The sequence below is a fragment of the Falco biarmicus genome, chromosome 18 (assembly GCF_023638135.1).
Source record: "Falco biarmicus isolate bFalBia1 chromosome 18, bFalBia1.pri, whole genome shotgun sequence".
Classification (NCBI taxonomy): domain Eukaryota; kingdom Metazoa; phylum Chordata; class Aves; order Falconiformes; family Falconidae; genus Falco; species Falco biarmicus.
The window spans coordinates 6,316,710-6,338,699 of NC_079305.1; the positions used below are offsets into that span (position 1 = coordinate 6,316,710).

Here is a 21,990-nt window from a genome sequence, read left to right on the forward strand (position 1 = left end):
AGGAGCATATCTAATGCCATTCTATTTTGTAAAGTCATCTTGGAAGTTACCTGTAACTGTACGTTCAATTCGTTAAACCCTTTCTTGGTGACATTTGCTAACTCTTCTACCTGACCTGTTAACTGATAAAGCCATGCTCTGTTTCTATATGAGGCTATAGGATTCAAAAATGATTCAAGTGCCCAGCCAATTTTTACTCCTGTTGAGGGTTCATTCCAAGTATCATCATCTGTGTCAGACCTCTTGGTTTGTTTTAATTTTAAACTTTCTAAGGGTCCTCTAAATGGTGATTTCTTCAAAATCAGGCACATTGTTGGCATGCCTAAAGTAATTTCTTTCACCTTACCATCTAATGATAAATGAGCTGTCCAGGTTCCATCACTTAGTGCCCAAATTAGATGTCCTTGACTTTGAATAGTAGATTTTCTGCAACTAAACCGAGTTCCTCTTCTGGGTGTAAAGGCACTTGTTAAATTGAGAGTATTTTTAAGACCTCAACAAAAACAACCATATTTTAAAGCGGCAACCAGAGGAGTAATTTGTTGAATTATTAAGTCTGCATTGCTGCAATCGTACACTTTTTAAAAATTCCACCATGGCACTGCTGATTTCTCTAAAAAGTATTGCAAAGGGCAAGCATTTAACTACCAGGGAGGGCTGTTAATCCCAGATGTTTCTTTCACGAGCTATCATTTGTAAAAATGTTACAGATTTGCTAATAAGTTAAGATTGATTGACTTTATTTGATTTTATAAAATCATTTTTTATTAGAAATATAGAGGGATAAGAAATATTTTAATGAAACTTATAGTTGCACAGTAAAAGCTGCTATGAAATCCTTAGTACAGCCCTGTACCAAGGCCAGAAGAATGGGCTAGAATCATTGTTTAAAACTTAGGTAACAAATTCAGGGTTTGAAAGGTTTCTTTGTATTTGACTAGTCTTCTGTATGTAGAAAGTGTATTGAAATGTCAGAATATAGGATTAATGGGAACTGGGGAGAGTCAACTGGAACAGCTTGTAGTTACCTGCCAAGAAACCGTAAACTTTAGTACAAGGTAATTCCGGCAGGGGGAGATCGCGACCACCGACTCATATACCACCTACCCAAATTGTACCCCAGACCCATTTCTAGACCTTTCTAACCTTTACTGCACAGAATCGGATATGGGAGGAGAATATGTTAATGATTTTCAGGAAACATTATGATTATGCATGAATACTTAATGAATATGCATGAATAAGTTCTACATATGGTGTCTGATTCTGAAAGTTGGTGTGCATTGATCGTGAGAGGACTCACTCATGCACCTGGCCATTAATAAAGAAGTGTCTGTTATCTACATCACATTGGTGTTGATAAGTTCTTCATTCCGAGATTTCAGTAACAAAAGGAGTTCTCAGTGCTGGGGAGACCAGCCAGGAAAGAAAAAGTTTCCAAAGAGGGTTGGAAATTTCTGTCTTCTAGTTGTAGGGAAATGAAACTCAAACCATCTTCTGGTGTGCAGCCCAGCAAGTTATTGTGAGCCTGTCTGGGAGAAATTAGCACCTAATTAAAAAGGTGGCAGTGGCAGCCAGGGAGGAGGGTTACAAGAAGGCATCTGCCTTGAGGCTGTGCTAAAGGGAAACTGTAGGTCCTTGTTTCTCAGCAGTTCAGCTGATGGATGCCTCTAGGAAGAATGTCCTGGTGCCAGGGCATAATTTTCCATGCCTTGTTCTTTTTTTCTTCAGTGACAGAATGTGCCGAGGGCTGAAGGTACCGGCTGGATGCTCAGTGCCCTTCCATTTCCCTCTGCAAGGGTTTTGGGTGGGTGAGAGAGGCAGGCAGCTGTGACCTGGCTGCAGATGTGCTGGGCACGTCAGCCCGCAGCAAATGTGGAGCTTGACACCTTGTGTCTCGTATGGGACAAGACCCTGCTGGTAAGCAGTTGCTGGAGAAAAGCTGGTGCATAATCAACTACTACCTTAATTGTCCTGTGCAATATCATCTGCATCTGGGTTCTATCCACAAAGCTGAGATGCTGGTTTCCCTGCCTTTCAGGACTGCTACAGGTGTTTTTTCAAGATCTGTTGGTCTAGCCAGAATGCTGTAAGGGTACAGGTAACAAGGTTTCTCAGTAATGCTTGTTGTGCCTATCTTTTACCAGACTAACTTGGTATCATTTTCTACTAAGAAAGCTTATTCTGTATGCTGCTCAAAATACTGGGCTGCTCAGGCATTAGAGAGAGGAGAGAGAGGCCTCTCCATAGTATTCGCAGCACTGTTGAATGGGAGCTGTTTGCTGGCCCTTGTGACTTTGCCTTTTCCCAAGGAAGTATTGCTGGACTTGCCTGGTGGGTAGAAAAGCTGAGTCCCTGTGAGATCAAACAGCTTGCTGCCTGGACCCTGGCAGAGCTGTAATTAGATGAGTGCAAATTTGTGACCTTCAGTGTCATCCTTGGTCTGTCTTATGTGTTGCTTCTGGCATGGGGGGGGTGGGTGGGGTGGGCCAGGGGGGGAAGTACTTTTTTCTGTCCATAGGACAGAGGAAAGGGTGGTGGCTTGTTTAAGGCAATTGGGAAGGTTTCTTCTTTGTGGCCTGGTTGCCCTGGGAGTCCACGTGCTGCTTTGTAAGGGAAGGTTGCAAGGATGCCTTCCACCTTGAAAGGCAGGATGGTGGATACACATACCTTCTCTTACGCTCATGGTTATAGAACGTCACCTGGGTGTGCTGAAGCTTCCTAGAACGCTTGAATACCTGAACTACAGGCTGTGAGATTCCTGCAGGCCATGCTGGGGCTCCCAGCTTGTGTACTGGGACCTTGCTCCTGGGTTTGCTGGTGCCTGGAGGCAGAGATGTGCCGGAAAGGCTTTGGGCATTGTGGCTGTTTCAGCCAGCACCTCACTCCAAGTAGCAGACTAACAGTCATCAAATAGTACTGACAAAATTAAGTACTTCAAAATATTGAATGATAAATGATGTACCACTTATCTATCGGATGATGTACTTATGTTTATCTAAAAGTTGGGAAACGTCCAAGGGCCCTTATTGCTAACATGACGGATGTACTAATTGCCAAGTCCTTGGATTTGTCATCTTTAAAAAGGCTATCTGGTCCCAAGTTCCTGTTGTTTATACAGCGTGGCAAAGACAAGGACTTAAATCATGGTCACTAGTTTAGGGAGATATGTAAGTGAGTTCCTGGAAAGTTAATGAATAGGTATGAGTTGCTAAAGAGGGGACTGAGAAATCCCCTCGGGGTGCATGACTTTGGTGGAGTGATCCCCCATGCATCCAGCGCTGCCGAATAATTGCTCACTCGAATATTGGTGACTGATTCTTTAAATCAATTTGGTGACCCAGATGGGACCTCCTCTGCTCGGCTGTGGGACTAGGGTACCCCCGGGGATTTTCCCGGAGGGGCTCCTCATCTCATCTCGATCACCGCAGGAGCAGACAAGGACTCCATCTTACGGAGCAAAGGTACTATCTTTATTCAAATATTATATTAAAATATTGTATTAATATTATATTTTAAACAGTACTGTTTCGGATATTTCTGTTCTGGGACCGGTCCCTCTGTAAAGCTGTCCGTAAGACATAAAATCATTGTATGCTTATGCAGGATGGCGTATGCCGGGTAGCTAGCACCGCAGGTATACATCTGATTCTGTTCTGGCATTCGTTCCGGTATTAAGATAATATTGGAACCCTGATTCTGGTTTGGTCGGAAGACTGACATGTTTGATGACTCAAAGTCAATCTGTGTATATAGGATTAATAATTATAGGGTTACTGATAATAATTGTTATACTCATTTTATGCTGGAAACGTGAGAACATTTCTGTATTAGGTATATTATGAAAGTTGACATGTGGTTATTGTCTTGAGCATCTGAGGGGTGAGTGTAAACCTCTATATGTTTTAAAGTGCATGTAGTGTAAAGAATTATTGAGTATATGGTGGGGGTTGCTGCTAAAAGACAAAATTCGTCTCTGAGCAGTTACTCTGTGCTGTTTTGGCATCAATTTGGTGAGCCAGCCAGGAGAACTCTCCACCAGTGCTGGAATCCAGGGGCCTGGGGACCCTCAGGGCCCCCGACTGCATCTTCTGTCGGCAAGACTCCCCTACCCCTCAGCTTCTCGCACAGGTGGACAAGGACTTCTGCACAGCATAAAAGGTATTTATATTTATTCTTAGTTTTGAATATTTGATTATCTTAAGATTTGGTTTTACCCCATAAGACGAAAGATGGGATGCTCTCTTGCAGGGTTAGAAGAAGGGACGCCTTCTGAAAAGGGTAATAGCCCTATTTGATTGTCTTAAGATTTGGGAAGCTAAAAACTTCCTTTAGGTTGTCTTCAGATTTGGGGAATTCCTAGAATGTAACAACTGAAATAGCGCTCTGTGTCTTGTTTGTTCTATGTGTTGTCTCGTTACAAGTTCAAAATTGGAGTTAAGAAATGTGTGTTGGAAAAAAAATATTCTGGTAATTCTAGGCAAATAGCTGAAAACTTAACACTCTGCTTAAGGCCAGAAAAAATTAGAATCTGTTTTTTGGCAACTGTTTATTGAAATGTGTACTTTGTGTGATAACGCAAACTGTCAGTGTTCCTAGAGTTGTATGTAAGTGCAGGGTACCGTGTAACATACTGCCTGTGTGACTGAGGGCTGCCTGGAGAGTGTGATGTGTGTGAGAGACGCGGTGTCACTGCGAAGCGAGTGGGGAGTCCCAATCTGCGTGTCTGTGTTCCCCGCGAGGGGCCGGCCAGAGAGGGATGGAGTAATTGAAAAATAGATTTATGAAGTGTTGGAATGCATCATTAGAAATTAGAGCGGGAGACTGTAGAAGAATGGCTGCAGAAGCATGGCTTTAGAATCTCTGAAGATCTGCACAGTCCAGGCCTGGTATTAGAACAGGCCTGTAATCAGAATTGTACTGAAGTTGCTGTGCTGAAGATAAGAAAGGTAGCCTTGAGCTATTCTTGAATCCTGAGACTGAGTAATTATGTTGTGCCAACAGGCCGTGGCTGTAACAAGCTACAGCTGCTGGGAAAGCAGGTGCAGGGCCAAAAAAGATAGGGACCGGTATGGGAATATAGGGAGTAACAAACTACAAGGCTGAAGCAAAGCAACACAATTAGCTACATGGATAGAATGCTTATTTTAGTCATGATAATTAGAGGTGCGAGAACCACGCGTGTTTAGAGACTACTAACCAGTTATATTTCTGCTTTAAGAATATGCATGTGTATCGGTTCTATGTAAGTAGTGTTAGAAACTAATAAAGTTGAGCAAGATGCATAACTCATATCGAGCGTCTTCTTGACTCCGGCGAACCCGTCTTCCAACAGGAGACTGGACAAAACATTAGAGCTAACATCATTTGGAAAAAGCATGAATTAGCCTCTGCCCTTAGTGTCGTAAGTGCTGTCTGTATACTCAAAAAAAGGGTGGCAAGTGTCTAAGATATATTATCTCCTCCGAGAGATGGGGGGGGGGGGGGGGGGGGGGGGGGGGCGGACGGAAAAAAGAGACCAAGAAATAAGGCTAAATAGAGGTCTTGAACTGTGGTGTATGTTCTGAGATAAGTATGGTACCTTCAGTAATAACTAATACATTGTAGACAAATATATCAGACTTATTAGGAAGATGGGGGGCAGACAGAGCCAAGCAATAAATAACAAAACACCCCTGGGATGTATTTTGAAGCATTGGAAAGAATTTGGCGGAATTCCCAGTGGAAATCTGAACAAAAAGATATTTTAAAAATATTGTCAGAATTGGTGGCCTTTGTATACATTAGGTGATGGTGAAAGATGGCCACTCGGAGGAGGTCTTATATTACAACACAATTTTACAACTTATGCTGTTTCTTTGTAGAGAACAAAAGTGGGATGAAGTAATGTGTGCAGATGTGTTTGTGTGACAGAAGGAGTGCGGGATTAACACCGCCTGATCTTTGATTATGGCTCTAGAAAAGGATAGGGAAAAACTGAGACCTAAACTAGAAAGATGTTCTTGTTGAAATTTTTGTATGTTTAAAAAAAGAAAAAAAAAAAAAGCTCAGGTTGTGGTTCCTTCTGTGGAGCAACCAGAATGAAATACGTTGTAAGATAAAAAAAACTTGTACTAATGTATATAAGATCTGAAGCAGCGTGTGTATGTGGAGAATCAAAGACCTTGTGAAAGTGTTAAATTATTGGGATGAGTTTGTACAAACCCCCGTACCCCCTCGAAGGTGCGGCTGAGTCCTGCGGGACGCATGGCAGGGTGTTTGCTGTTTGCCTGCGAAGGCATGGTATGTAAGAACACAGACTTAAAGCAACAAGTCGCAGATTTGCATTCAGGGTAAGAAAGAGTTACAACAGAAGTGCTGTAGCAGAGGCAGGCTTGTGTAGCCTGCAGAGCAGGAAGAGCATCTCCTGCCCCAAAACCTGATGGTAAGGAGGAGGGGGATGCTGTTGCTGACAACTGAGCAGAAGGACCAGACAATGTCACCCCTTGCAGCACAACAGGATCGGTAGCGGCCCCTTTTAGGGCAGGCAATGGGTCTCAGGAGAATAAAGGTGAATCTTTGATGGGGAAATGTAGACGTTTGAAAGTTGGTTGTGAAAGACTTATCAGGATGATCTAATAGAACTAGATAAAGGTTCAAGTTGATTGTTACTAGATAATCGTGATGTAGAGAAAAGAGGTGGAATTTTTAGTGAATACAAAAACAACTTATTTGATGTTAAACTTCAGTGAAAAGAATTTGTTACAGTTGTGGGAGCTGCTGGCCACCAGGAAAACATCCTGAAACCTTTAAAGTACAAACTAAGAAAACAAACAAGAATGCCAAATTCACCAAAATCTTTGTTGGGATGAGATTTATTAGAACATGTAGACATTTAAAAAAGGAGAAATGAAACCAAAAGTTTAAAATGATCAAGTGATTGAAATCTTGAGCTTATCTTTAATTCAACAGAAAAGTGGAAAAGAGGACCTCCCTGAAGTAAAAGAAATCTTTAACCAGGTATATCTGGAAATAAATTCCAGGTAAGGCAAAAAAAATGCTTTACCTGTTACAGTAAAAATGATAAGGGAAGGCCTGCCTAGTTCAGGTAAAACAATATCCCTTGGTCAGCAAGGCTGTGGGGGGTATTGGCATAAAAACTGAAATAAAATACACTCTGTAGTAGTTCTACTAATGTAAATCTGTGTGTTTTGCCATGACAGTGACTTGTTATGGGATGTGCAGATGAAACTCTGCATTGACAACGAAGTACAAGGAATAAAGTTGGTCGGGTGCCTCCTACCATAGTCAAGGGCAAGACGGGGTTGGCCTCTGTGTTTGCCACCAAGAAGAATCTTGAGCTCCGCTGTTGGCTGCAACCCAGTAGGCGTTGAGCGGTGGGAACATGCGCCATGCCAGACCTTGATGTGAGGAATGGCCCCCTCTGTTATAAGAGGGTCATCCAGGAAGGAAGAACATAAGATGGCCCATTGAGGCACTGATTTGGAGATTGGAAACCAGCTGGCCGACCATGAGGCTAGATGAGCAGCAGAGAAAGTAGGAAAGGAGGAACTATCCTTAATACCAGACAGTAAAATCCAAACTCTAAGTACAGATGAGGAGTCAAACTATTCTAAAGGAGACCTAAAGCTAATTCAGGACATGAATGGTAAAATAAAATTAAATAAGTGGGCTTATTTGGCAGATGGCCGTATAGTGGTACCACCCAATTTAATATGGACCACAGCCCTAGCAGAACATAATAAGACTCATTGGGGAGCTGGTATGTTATATAAAAGTCTAAATCAGAAATTGATAGGGTGGAACTTATATACTGTAATGAAACAATGTATTAATCCCCATGTAGCAAACAGAATAAAACCAGGGAACATTAGTAGAGGAAATTATCCAGGACAACAGTGGCAAGTTGATTTTTCCGAACTCCCAAGAAAAGGGGGGTACCGATATTTATTCGTTATGACTGATACGTTTTCAGGTTGGCCAGAAACTTTCCCTTGTCGAACAAATAAAACAAGAGAGGTAACGAAGGGATTGTTAAATGAAATTATCCCCCACTTTGGGGTTCCGGCAACAATCTCTTCTGATAGAGGCTCACATTTTTGTGCCAAAATAATACGAGTGAGTACGGTATTGGGAATAGATTGGCAATTACACACCCCTTACAGGCCTCAAGCAAGTGGAAAAATAAACCATTTAATTAAACAACAGATAGTGAAAATAGGACAAGAGACAAATCTAACTTGGCCACAGTTATTAAGAATACGAGAACAAAGGAGAATTTGAACCCTTTTGAAGTATTATATGGGAGACCATACCAGTTACAATTTGCCAGAGAAGATTTAAGGCAGTTACAGGAGGGATATTTGTGTGAATATGTGAAGACCCTCCAGGGAGAATTAAAAGTTATAAATAAACAAGTATTGGGAACAAGGGCCAGAGGGCTGGATCAACCAGTCCATTCCTTTAAATCTGGTGACTATGTGTATATAAAGACATTTTCAAGGAAACCTTTGGAAGAAAAGTGGGAAGGACCCTATCAGGTGCTGCTGGCAACCTTCACTGCCGTCAAGATAAGAGAATAACCAGCCTGGATTCACTACTCTTGGATAAAGAAGGCTCCTGAGAAATCATGGGCTGTCACCCTGGCAGGACCCACGGGACTATGGTTCTTTAGATCGTAAAGAAATCTCTGGAGACACAATGGACTGTCAAAAGGATCAGGGACATTTGTGTAAAGTTATTCTGATCTTAATTGTAACTGTTGTAGAAATATTAGAAACTGAAGCATGGGTAAACAATACCAGTCTTCAAACATTGCAAATGATTGTTAATGCTACGAAAGCTAAGGAATGCTGGATACGTACCTCTCTTCCTAAAGGAGGCTTGATAACACCCCTGTATGGGGTGGCCTCCCAAAACTGGAATTATCTCAATGACAAATGGACTACCTGGCCAGACTTTTGGAAAAAGCCAGACTACGGTGGAGGATATTGCCTATTTGATAATAAAATATGAGTTGGGTCCCAGATTTGATTTACAAATATTAAGCCTAACCACCACAGTATTTATGAAAAGTGATAATAACTGTCATTGGAAAGCTCAAACAAGGCAGGAGGAGCATGTCCTGGAAACCCAGGGCAAAATACTTGTTCCCAGTCTGATGGATGGAATGATTAAACACACATCCATGAGATATGGAACAAGGTGCAGATCCTGCATGAAATTACTAAAGATGATTTATCATGGAGTTTTAAAGTTATATGGGACAAACTGACTTCGTGGTTACCTAATTCGGAATGGTTAAAATATGCTTTTATTATAATACTTATTGTAATAGTTTTAGGAATATGTGTATTACTTCAATGTTTTGTTTGGTGCTGTCGAAGAATGATCATAAGGCATAATGATTTTTTGTAGTTGCAAAAGAATTTGCAAAAGTTACTAGAAAAGGGGGGAATGAACGGTGAATGATGTGCCAGTTATCTAAAGGGTGATGTAATTATGTTTATCTAAAAGCTGGGAAACGTCCAAGGACCCTTATTGCTAACATGACGGATGTACTAATTGCCAAGTCCTTGGATTTGTCACCTTTAAAAAGGCTATCTGGTCCCAAGTTCCTGTTGTTTATACAGCGTGGCAAAGACAAGGACTTAAATCATGGTCACTAGCTTAGTGAGATATGTAAATAAGTTCCTGGAATTGTAATGAATATGTAAACAATTTCCCAGAAAGTTAATGAATAGGTCTGAGTTGCTTGTATAAAGAGGGGACTGAAAAACCCCCTTGGGGTGCACGACTTTGGTGGAGCGATCCCCAATAAAGATAATCTCCACTCACTCGAATACGGGTGAATGATTCTTTAAATCAACCTAGTTGAAGATGCCCCTGCTTCATGCAGGGGGGCTGGACTAGGGCACCTTTAAAGGTCCCTTCCAGCACAAACCATTCTATGATTCTGTAAACTACCACTGTCATTCCAGCCACTGTGTATTTATATATACTTGAGGAAGTTGAAGTCCTTCACAACTGAAATTTTACTCTGAAAGTTCTGAATTGCCTTGAAATTCTCAAGAGCTCTTCTCCAAAACATCCCTTCCAGAGATACTGATATTCAGGTCCTGGACCGAACACCGTACCTGAGGTTGTTTACAGCAGGGCAGCAAAGTTTTGTAGAACAAGTGAGGCCGAGAGACTGCCCAGACACATTCTCCTCCATGTTCTCCCAGACCCATGTGGCAGCACCTTGAGAAAACACTTTTTTCTGTTCGTTCCCGATATAGTTCTAAACATCTCTAACAAAATTTCACCAATGTCCTCCCCCCTGAAGCAGTGCTGCTGTTACCACAGATAGCAATGCAAAGATGTTCAAAGGAAATGGTCTGAAACACTTGGAAGCTAAAGGTCACAATAAGCAGGAAAAGAAAATACTTTACCGTGTACATGAGACTGTTCAAACTTTTTGCCGGTGCAAAGTGGAAATTTCCAGCTACCTGCAGGAGACAGTCATCTTTCATTAAAAAGCCTGAATCTACATAAAAAAGCAGTCATACCGGCAGTTGGATTTTAAAATTTTTATCGGAATAAGATAGACAATAAGCAACTCATTGTCATGGGTGACAATACCAGCAAATATTGTCCTAAAAGAGATATGAATTTCCCCTCTTCCTCACAGGCAGTCATGTGGAAAGCCATCATCACATACCGATGTTGACAACAACTGTTCTATGCAGAGTATTTTAGTGGACATAAAAATGAGAAGAAGGAATCAAGTCTACCGGGAGGGAACTAACTGCTGCTGTAGGAAATATCAAAAGGTATCACAAGGTATCACAGAAACAGAGTGGAGAAAGTAACTGGGAGGGTGAGCAGGCAGGGTAAGAAAACCCTTAATACAATAAACAACAGTGGTCCTATGTATGCATCCATGAAAACAAGCCGTGTTCAAAAATAAAGCACTAAACCTACCACCAAAAACACCCCCACACTCCAAAATCCCCCCAAAGACAAAGGTTATTAAAGTTTTAACCTTGAACATGAAAAGGATATGGATATTAGGTGTCAGTCCTCCCTGACACTCGCTAGCGATCATACACACCCTCCCCTGGAAGATTTCAATGCATCAAGCTCACACGCTACATTACACCTCTGAATGTCCGTGCAAACCTATCGCATATGTTAACTGCAGACCCGATGAGAATGGAGATGTGCAAAAGTCCAAGTGCCTAACAATGGCCCCCAGAAATTTCCCTAGTGACACCCACCCACTCTTGGACCCTTGCTACCCACAGCACGCCCCTTTGAATCTTTCCTGCTCACCACTCTTTGTGGAAAAGGGTCCTGTAATGGTTCAGCACCCATGATACTCAAAACACAAATGAAAACATGGCTTCATGAGTGAAAGGGCAGGGTGTGTTTGGTTTTGGTTTTGTTTTTCAGAAATAAAGAATGTTGTCTCCAGGAATAGTACACAAAGATGTAAAAAACCCTCCAAATTTTGAAATAAAGTAGTAAAAAAAATTTACCCTGGGCCCGACTGCTAGAATGTACTTGGGTACGTAACCTGCACATCCCAGTGTTTTGAGCTCGGTAACCTGCCAAATGACAGGGTAGTTACATAGTCATCTGGCGTATCTTGTACTACATTTTCATACACCAGTTGCAAACAACATCTCTTTAAGCATCTTCAACCTTGACAACTCCAATAGTCTTGCTTCCACTGGTTTTCTAAAGAAGGGAACATTTCACTCCCCCCAGCACCTCTGCTGACAAGTTGTTGGTTACTGTTATCTCCAGCACCCACCGGTGGTCTGTTTTGAGACTAGAAGGGCAGGTGGGACTACCTCGCCGCAAAGAAGCTGCCTCTTCCCCTCCAGAAACCTCGGTAAAAAGACTCACTAGCTAGATGGTAGAAAAAGCTAAGCTTCTCCAGCCAGCCCACGTCATGAAACAGGGAATTTGCCCCTTCCCACCCTTTTCCTGACCCTCCTACTGAACCCCTCTACAGGCACAAGTACCTTGCTGAGCCCAGGGGTTATTACAGTCCTGTGAACACTTAAAGTTGGAAAAAAGAGCAGAGTGCCCCGACTGCGCCTTCTGACGCTCATCACCACCATGCAGCAGGCTCACGGCAAAACCCATCTCTCACCTTGTTGACCTCCAGGAAACCATACACTCGGCAGCCCTCGTTCTTCTGCTCTTCCATTTTCTGGCTAAATCCTTCCCTCTTGCACTGCTCTACGCTATCCGGGTTCTCAAAGGCCCAGCCTCGTCACCTGTATGCTTCTCTGACATCGTCACAAGTATTGCAGCACCTGCAAGAGCACAAACATCATCTTTACAGCGATAAAGAGACACTCCAGCTCAGGACCCAAATCCCCAGTGGATTTTGTTTCAAAGCGGCAAACTTCAGGAACTGGACACTGAAAGGTGGTCTAATGCTCCTGAAGGAGCTTGAGTTTCCTGACGTACTTTTTGAGATTTTGGCACGAGGACGCAAGCTGTTTTAATGCAGCGCTTAATTCTGAAGAGGGCTTTAGCTGTCCATTCAGACAGCCAAGTCCATCCTTGGCAAATAAATTTGCCGCAGAAATGACATTTGTTTCTGTGGGAAGTCTCCCACAGTTCTGAGCAGCTTGGAACTTCCCCATGTGAACACAGCATCTACCTGTTTCTATTCCTCCCTTCCTCCGTTTTTAGGGAAAGACTGCCAACATCGGAGGCAAGGTTAATGGCAAACTTTCTTCATTGCTCTTCTACCTCTGGACTCACCAGAGTCTCTGTCACGCTCACCAGAAAAAACAATTGTCTGTCTCTGTTCCATGTTGCGCTGGACAAAACAAAAAGTTGAAGGCTGGAATTATGAATCCCTCAAGATGGAAACATCTCTGGGGAAGGATGCAACTCGACAGATGTGACAAACTAAATTACTACAGAGACAATAATAGCAAAGGATAGTCCAGAACCTGTGGACTATCACGAATCCATTCTTACACAAATTTGCAGGTAGAAGGAATGAGAAACACCGAATGACACCCATCATTTGTCTGAGTGATGGGTGTCTGGTCTTTGCTCCCATAAGGATGCAAAGCCTGCAGCAGAAGTGAGAAGGCAAAGCCATAACTGGGTTTTATTCCGAGACAGCTCACAGAACAGTGAAATAATTTACACAGCTCCCCTCTGGACACCAAATAATCCCAGAAAAGGTTCTGTTTGCTAAGATACAATCTTCGTGCTACTGCCCTTAAACAGGCGCGCAGACAAAACAGACAACCTAACTGTGCACGCTCTTAACAATCGTGAGCGCAGCACAGGCGTACGATAACACAACAGCTCTCACCATTCTCTGAACAGGTGCTCAGGAGGATTTCACTGTACGGACCTTCACAGACATTTTGGAAAAAAACCTCCAACACATATGCCACATTAACTGTATCGATTCAAGCACTAAGAAGATGTGAAGGTTACCGAATGTCCTCTGACTCTGCCCCGTAACAGCTTTCACAGCGATCGGCATCCAAAGCATTTGGACCAAACACCTTTTCTTCTTCTTTCCCCAGTTCTAAGACAAAAGAGGATTCATAGTGACGAGGCACGTCTAGAAACACCACCTTGTACTTCTGCTCTACGCACAGAAACTGTTGTACACGTTAAGGAAATGATTTTGTATCAGAATCTGCGCATCCTGCACCCGAAGCTCACCTGAAAGAATGCACAGGGCCTGTTGAGCTGCACAATAAGATCAACAAGCAGAGTAGCGTTTGCCACCTGAAGAGCACCCTCCACAGAAAGAACCAGCCACCTGTAAGCCTTGCCGGAGCGCCGATCAGATGTTACTTGCACAAAGGCTTTGTTAAAACTTTGTCTAAAGCAGACCCAAACAGCAAATTGCGACCGATACAGGACCTGTTACACAAACAACATTTTAAATAGCAGACAGCAGCGCATAGCGCATAATCCTGTCCCAAGATATGTAGGGAACACAGTTACATATTGCTGTGAAACTAGATCACAGTGGGAATCTCCCAAGCGGAAAACTGACACTCAGCTCTCCAGTACAACGATGCTGACAATGCACACACATTAACCACTGGCTTACTAGAAATCTCCAAGGAATTTCTTTGTCATGATTTTACAATTCTGCAAGTGTCTGTGCCACCTGTGTGTTGAATGCGCAGCCACAGTACAGCTGGGGCACAAATATGTTCTTAAATGCAGAAGGCTGCAGAGGGACTCTTAACAGAGGAGATGAGAGCTGGTGACAGCTGAAACCTGCCAAAGGGCAAGACATGCCTCCAGAAAACTCAAACAGGACCTTTGTTTTCCCAAAACAAATGCGAAAGGTCTGTAAAATTTGGAGTTCGGAGTAAGCGAGCCAAGGAACTGCATGTCTAAAATTTTCAGAAGCATGGGTTCTTATTGGAAGAGGCCCCTTAAAACCAGGCTGCTCCACTCACAAATCCTGAAGGACAGGACCAAGTCTGCTGGATTACAGAAGCCCTCTAAGGCTCACTGTCTAGGCACCGCCGCACTACCCTCTTACGAGCCTCGAAAAGGCGGCTTCTTGCATAACTAAGGCCGGGGCAGGTGATAAGTCAGACACTGCTGAGGGGACAAAATGTTATCGGGACCCTCTTTGTTGAGATTGGGAGGTATAACAGGCGGACAGAAGTGAGAGTATTTAAGACATCTGTATTAGCCACAGAAAAAAAGAGATTTTAATTAGGAAGTATGAAATATGCATGAAAATCAATCGTTAACCTCACTTTATGGTAGTTATGATCAAGCAAATAAAAAATTTTAGAAAAATATACCCAATCTTAAACCACTGTATGAGACTTACTTTCTACAGCTTACAACACTCAAACAAGGTGAGAGTACAATTAAGAATTCAACCAGTACGGGTTTTGATCCTGTAATTACACTAAAAGATAGCGTCAGGAAGAATGCAGCTCTGTAATTCCTACGCTTTGTCAAAGCCATGATTCCTGCCATTTGAAGAACACCTGTACAACACACGGTGTCTTTCAAGATACAGCAACTAGTAACAGCTTTCTGAATGTAATCGGTAGCTGCCTGTGGAGTTGTCTCAGAGAGCACCCAGAGGTACTGCACACAGCTTAGATACTATAAAGAAACTGCAGTACATAAAACCCCACATGCAAAGTTTCGTGCTGTTAACATGGTCCTCGACTTGCATGCAGATATGACACATGACACTGGAAAACTCGGTCCATGTTAAAAGGAAACAAAACAGTAAAGAAAAATAAAGATTAAAAAAATTCAATCCTCTATCGCCATCCAGTGGAAATTAATGAGATGACATCCCAGCACAGAATGCAACCTACCATAGAAATCATTAAGCTATTAACTATTTGAATGTAACTATGATCAGGAAAAGCCTCCACATACTACTCCATAATATTTAGGTATGCCTTACTAAATTTAAGGTTAATGTTAAATAAAATGTATTTTTAACTAAGAAATTTAAAGTGCCAAAGCAGCTAAGTGGCAGAACCAGGCCCCGTCCCTAGCATAGCCCTAATCAAAGGCTGGTTTAAAACCCAGTCCAGTTAATCAGTGGGAGAACAGAGAAGCAACAGATGATCAATCTGTGGACACAGGTGCTTTCAGAAACACAGGTGGTTTTGGAAAAATTGGTGCATGTGAATAGGAACTGCTCTTTCAAAGACTAAGCGCGCTTGAAGGAGCGTGTGAGTTAAAGCAGGCAGAAAGAAGATCACGATCCAAGGAGGAGCTTGGAACCGAGGCAGAGACTGGAACCGAGCAGGTGAATCAACTGCGACAGAGTCAGGTGATGGATTCACAGAACTGACAGGACCAAAAGAAACTCCTAAAAACTTCAGACATTGACTAATGATCTGGTAAGCGTATATAACCTACACTGTATCCCTTGGTTCTCTGTCACCCACTGGGGGGGTGGCCCAGCTCTGAGTCATGACTAAAGCAAGCCCGGCGGTAACCACGTCTGTGTGGATTTTTCCTTTACCAGACAATACTGCTATAGTTGCCATTTAAATAACTGACTGAACATCAAGCGTTACTAACAGAAACTGATAGAGTTTCACAAAGGTGGGTGGACACTTCCAATCTAACTTGCCACACATGTGGTGGAAATCAAACTCGCCATATCCTTTTTCCAGACAGCAGAAGAAATTGCTCGTTGCATGCAATGCAATTTGATCGCTTTCAAAATGCCTCTCCTGGATGAGACACTTTGCTCCCTGCAAGTTTCTCTTCCTCTCCGTCGATAATATAATGAGTGAGAGCAACCGGTTCAGACCTAGTAATCCCAGTGGAGACTGGCAACACAAGTAAGGCAGGAGGCCCATATGTGGAAACAGAGAATTGGGTACAAACAAGCAGGGTTTGACCCCAGACATTACATTTGTCACGCCACAGCCTCTGAATACAGAAAGGCTGCTAAATGACACAACAGTAAGAACGCTATCACCTCACTTCTGTGACACCAGAAGGTCTCGTACCTACCCACTGTTCAGTTCTTGGCTTAGTTTAGCCTTTCAGCTTTAAGAACAAAAAAACTAAATCTGAGTTACAACAAATTAGCAACTTTAGTTCATGCCAATACACAAAACCATCTCCCAGAACAGATAACAAGGACCTCACGTTTTAGAAAGACAAAGTCTTGCAGTATTACCATTAGACTGCAACACTACCAGAATCGTTCCCGGTTTGTATTGAAGTAGAACAGTAAGCCATAACATGTCAAAAAATACAGAGGAGAGGTTTATGTAGCCAAGGACCACTTACTCCAACTTGTAACTGATAAATCAACTGAAATCTATTAATCAGGTATGCATTAACACACACAAAGCAAACATAGTAAGACACAAGTTTAGGCTTAAGGGTCAAGTCAGCAGAGCCTTCCCTGGAGAGAGGCTCTTTCCTCTAACCAGCTCGTCCCATTTCTCAGCCTCCTAGGATTTAAAAATGCAACCAAAGTCAAGTTTTGCCAGAGCAGCTGCTTGATTTCTAGTAGGAAAAGCCTATTCACTCAGCAGCTTTGCTCCTGAAACGCATCAACGAGTCCTTGTCCCAATTTCAGAGGGACCAGGCAAAGACTTGCCTCGCAAAAGTACCGAGTATAACGTATATACACACACACAGGAGCTTGTCTGATCTGCCAGTGTAATAGACTTGTGTCCTATAAACTTTTCAATAGTTTGTGGTGTTTAAAACGCTGTGAATTCAGCCATCCCTTGTTCCCATGAATCTCATAGCAGGCATACGGTAATGGAAAGACTATGCGAGCATCCATCCAAGAATAACAGAATAGCATCTTACCGTGTCTCTCTGCTTCTGGAGTCACACGATTGGCAGCTTTATCCAAGCGCTGTTTAAACAGCTTGTGCTCTACCTCCTGCTGAGGCTCTCCTGCTCCGTCCATGGCATCGATGCTCAAATCTGAAAGCAGTGAGCAAGGAAAGCGGTCTATAAACACACATTTGTTATGGCCTGTGGCAAGCCGAGGAAGTGAAAAGACAGAATCTTTCAGCCAGCAGGGTAAGAACATGCCAAACCTGGAGAGCACGTACAGCTAGTGTCAAGTGACCGACAGGGAATAAAACACACAGTGCAGCACCCTAAATGGCCCTCCCAGGTACGGGGTTTGGTTTGGTGTTCAAAAAGGACAGTTTCCAACTTCCAAGAAAGCGTTACCCTGAAAGGTAGACGCGCTTAAGGCAAAAACATCTCGACTGACCTTCAGTTCAGCTCCCCTTGACTTGTCAACGTACGATTCCGGACGAACCTAGGGACAAAGGAAAAACAAAAGACCCCCGTTTCACTGGGAAGCAAACCAAAAGGCCTCTTCCCCTCGGCTGCTCCGGCCCCGGAGCTGACTGTCACGACACAAGACCAGCCAGACACCTGAGCTGCCGCTGCCTCCCAGCCCTCCCCGGCAGTTAAAAGGCTTGCGGAGAAAGCAGCAGTCGGGGGCGACGGCTGGGGATTCCGCTGCCGGCTGCCTTTTCTTGCTCTGGCCCGCTCGCAGGGGCGGGAAGAGGCTCCTGAGCCACAACACCCCCCCCCCCCGCGACAGCGTTACCGCAGGCCCCGAGGCAGCCTCTCTGCGGCCCGCGGGGGCCGGCAGCCCCAGCCGCCTGCCACGGCTCAGGCCAGCGGCTGGGGGAAAGACAAAGCCCCGCGCAGGGCTGCGGCGGCTGCCCGGGCAGCCCGGAGGCGGCGGCGGGTGGGCGGCGGGGCGGCGCGGGCCGACCCCTCTCCCGGGCGCCGCCGCCACGAGCGAGCACCGGGGCCGCCCTGCCGCCGCTCCTCGCCGAGGTAGCGGCGCGGCTCCGAGAGAAAAAAAAAAACAAACAACCAAAAAAAGGCAGCCCCGTGAGGAGCCCGCTGACCACCGTCCCTGCCGGGGAGACGAGAACCGGCGGCAGCCCCGCCGGTCCCGGGCCGGGCCGCCCGCCTGCCTCAGCCCGCCCGCCGCCGGCACCAGGCGCTCCCTGCCGCGGCCGAGCGCCGGGCCGCCACATCCCCCCCGACCGGGCCGCTGCCCGCCGGCCCCCGGCCGCCCTTCAGCCCGAGCGCGCCGCCGCACGTCCCGGCCCGAAAGTCTTCCGGGCTCCCGGCGAAGGCTCCGTACCTCCACGGCCGCTCCAGCGCGCCGCGCGGGCCGGGAGTGAACCCGCCTTTCCCGGGCCGGATGCGCCATCTGCCCCTACGCACGAGGCCGGAAGCCCCGCCCCTAGGGGGTCAAAGCCGCTTCTGCGCATGCGCCGCCCTCGGGCGGCCAGAAAGGCTTCTGCGCATGCGCCAAAGCGGGATTGCGTCATCGGCCCAGACGCACGGGGCCGGAAGCCCCGCCCCCTTCGGCGTCAAGCCGCGTCTGCGCATGCGCTGCCCTGTTGATGGAGCGCTGCTGCCATCTAGCGAAATATATTTGGGTACTGCAGCCGGCCCTGTTGGTGGAGCGCTGCTGCCATCTAGCGAAATATTTTTGGGTACTGCAGCCGCCCGGTTGGTGGAGCGCTGCTGCCACCTAGCGAAATATAATTGGGTACTGCAGCCGGCCCTGTTGGTGGAGCGCTGCTGCCATCTAGCGAAATATATTTGGGTACTGCAGCCGCCCGTTTGCTGGAGCGCTGCTGCCATCTAGCGAAATATAAAGGGTACTGCAGCCGCCCCGTTGGTGGAGCGCTGCTGCCACCTAGCGAAATTTAAATGGGTACTGCAGCCGGCCCTGTTGGTGGAGCGCTGCTGCCACCTAGCGAAATTTAAATGGGTACTGCAGCCGGTCCTTTCGGAGGAGCCGCGCGCCGCGCGGGCCGGAAGTGAACCCTCCTTTCCCGGGCCGGATGCGTAGCCCCTACGCACGAGGCCGGAAGCCCCGCCCCTAGGGGTCAAGCCGTTTCTGCGCATGCGCTGCCCTTGGTTTGCCAGAAAGGCTTCTGCGCATGCGTCAAAGCGGGATTGCGTCATATGCATGCGACTAGGCCGGAAGCCCCGCCCCTTTGGCGTCAAGCCGTTTCTGCGCATGCGCTGCCCTGTTGATGGAGCGCTGCTGCCATCTAGCGAAATATTTTTGGGTACTGCAGCCGGCCCTGTTGATGGAGCGCTGCTGCCATCTAGCGAAATATTTTTGGGTACTGCAGCCGCCCGGTTGGTGGAGCGCTGCTGCCATCTAGCGAAATATAATGGGTACTGCAGCCGGCCCTTTTGGTGGAGCGCTGCTGCCATCTAGCGAAATTTAAATGGGTACTGCAGCCGGCCCCGTTGGTGGAGCGCTGCTGCCATCTAGCGAAATATATTTGGGTACTGCAGCCGGCCCTGTTGATGGAGCGCTGCTGCCATCTAGCGAAATATATTTGGGTACTGCAGCCGGCCCTGTTGGTGGAGAGCTGCTGCCATCTAGCGAAATATATTTGGGTACTGCAGCCGGCCCTGTTGGTGGAGCGCTGCTGCCATCTAGCGAAATATAAAGGGTACTGCAGCCGCCCCGTTGGTGGAGCGCTGCTGCCACCTAGCGAAATATAATTGGGTACTGCAGCCGGCCCTGTTGGTGGAGCGCTGCTGCCACCTAGCGAAATTTAAATGGGTACTGCAGCCGGTCCTTTCGGAGGAGCCGCGCGCCGCGGGGGCCGGAAGTGAACCCACCTTCCGGGGCCGGATGCGTAGCCCATACGCACGAGGCCGGAAGCCCCGCCCCTAGGGGTCAAGCCGTTTCTGCGCATGCGCTGCCCTTGGTTTGCCAGAAAGGCTTCTGCGCATGCGTCAAAGCGGGATTGCGTCATATGCATGCGACTAGGCCGGAAGCCCCGCCCCTTTGGCGTCAAGCCGTTTCTGCGCATGCGCTGCCCTGTTGATGGAGCGCTGCTGCCATCTAGCGAAATATTTTTGGGTACTGCAGCCGGCCCTGTTGATGGAGCGCTGCTGCCATCTAGCGAAATATATTTGGGTATTGCAGCCGGCCCTGTTGGTGGAGCGCTGCTGCCATCTAGCGAAATATAATTGGGTACTGCAGCCGGCCCTGTTGGTGGAGCGCTGCTGCCATCTAGCGAAATATAATGGGTACTGCAGCCGGCCCTTTTGGTGGAGCGCTGCTGCCACCTAGCGAAATTTAAATGGGTACTGCAGCCGGCCCCGTTGGTGGAGCGCTGCTGCCATCTAGCGAAATATATTTGGGTATTGCAGCCGGCCCTGTTGGTGGAGCGCTGCTGCCATCTAGCGAAATATATTTGGGTACTGCAGCCGGCCCTGTTGGTGGAGCGCTGCTGCCATCTAGCGAAATATATTTGGGTACTGCAGCCGCCCGGTTGGTGGAGAGCTGCTGCCACCTAGCGAAATTTAATTGGGTACTGCAGCCGGCCCTTTTGGTGGAGCGCTGCTGCCACCTAGCGAAATTTAAATGGGTACTGCAGCCGGTCCTTTTGGAGGAGCCGCGCGCCGCGGGGGCCGGAAATGAACCCACCTTCCGGGGCCGGATGCGTAGCCCATACGCACGAGGCCGGAAGCCCCGCCCCTAGGGGTCAAGCCGTTTCTGCGCATGCGCTGCCCTTGGTTTGCCAGGAAGCCTTCTGCGCATGCGTCAAAGCGGGATTGCGTCATATGCATACGACGTGCCCGGAAGCCCCGCCCCTTTGGCGTCAAGCCGTTTCTGCGCATGCCCTGCCCTTACTCCGCATGGAGCGGTGCTGCCGCCTGGCGAAAACAATTGGGTACTGCAGCCCGTCTATCTAACAGACTGCACAGTTTATTATAGGAATGGAATCAATAAGGGAACTCTGCCCACGGCCCGTTAGGAAGTTGCCTGGCTTCACATCTCGGTGGATGAAGGTCTTAGAGCGAACATATTCGATTCAACTAGTCTAGAGAAAAAGAAAGAAAAACAAAAAAAATCACTCGAGAGACTAGGCAGACGCTTTTTTTTCCTTATAAAAAGACTAGCAACATTGTCTTAACGAGAAAAGAGGTCATGAAACTTTTTATTGTAAAATGTAAGGGCATGAAAGAGAACATAATTCGATAGACAATACATAAACCTCTCCAGCTCTTTCCCCATGCCTATTTGACATTTCTTTCCAAAAACTTTCTCGGGTGAATGTCTTTTGTCTTTGAGCAGTGCAACAGATGGTTTGCAAACAGCACAAGTCTGCTTTTTAACAATCATTTAAGACTTTGTAATCACTTTAGATGGGGCACTTTGTACTTAAGAGAAACAAAACCCATTTTGAGTCTTTCCTTTAATGATACAGGCCTATTCACCTTTACATTAGAGAAACAACGCATTTGGTTCTGATCTCTCAAGGAATCTTAATATTCCAACATACTGCGTCGTCAACATCAACAAAGCAGGTTCCTACCATTTTGCCAGCGAGCAATAGGACTGTCTCGAGACTAAGTTTCCTTGAACAAAAACCGAAGAGATCTTCAAGACTCAGTCCAAATGGCTCCATCACCATTAAATCGCAGTCCCCTTCGGCTCCACACCACTTCGTT

The 21,990-nt window shown here is 46.0% G+C and overlaps 4 long non-coding RNA genes across 7 annotated transcripts; 2 read left to right on the plus strand and 2 right to left on the minus strand.

Moving 5' to 3' along the window:
• Positions 1 to 1,934: 1,934 nt before the first annotated feature.
• LOC130141049 (uncharacterized) lies at positions 1,935 to 8,789 on the plus strand. Its single transcript, XR_008818971.1, has 2 exons — positions 1,935 to 2,052; positions 8,493 to 8,789. It is a non-coding gene; the product is annotated as an uncharacterized LOC130141049 (long non-coding RNA).
• LOC130141051 (uncharacterized) lies at positions 3,379 to 7,261 on the plus strand. Its single transcript, XR_008818974.1, has 3 exons — positions 3,379 to 3,464; positions 3,985 to 4,161; positions 7,203 to 7,261. It is a non-coding gene; the product is annotated as an uncharacterized LOC130141051 (long non-coding RNA).
• On the minus strand, positions 6,839 to 18,731 carry LOC130141047 (uncharacterized). Of its 4 annotated transcripts, none has more exons than XR_008818967.1 (6): positions 18,638 to 18,731; positions 17,741 to 17,788; positions 17,323 to 17,442; positions 12,146 to 12,311; positions 10,137 to 10,490; positions 6,839 to 7,516 (listed from the first exon to the last, which is right to left on the minus strand). It is a non-coding gene; the product is annotated as an uncharacterized LOC130141047 (long non-coding RNA). The 4 variants fall into 4 exon arrangements; XR_008818969.1 differs by having other exon boundaries at positions 10,434 to 10,490; positions 18,638 to 18,719; XR_008818968.1 differs by lacking the exon at positions 6,839 to 7,516 and having other exon boundaries at positions 9,136 to 10,242; positions 10,434 to 10,490; positions 18,638 to 18,719.
• Positions 18,732 to 21,456: 2,725 nt separating this feature from the next.
• Positions 21,457 to 21,988, minus strand: LOC130141048 (uncharacterized). The gene is made up of 2 exons (XR_008818970.1): positions 21,855 to 21,988; positions 21,457 to 21,756 (listed from the first exon to the last, which is right to left on the minus strand). It is a non-coding gene; the product is annotated as an uncharacterized LOC130141048 (long non-coding RNA).
• Positions 21,989 to 21,990: the final 2 nt, after the last annotated feature.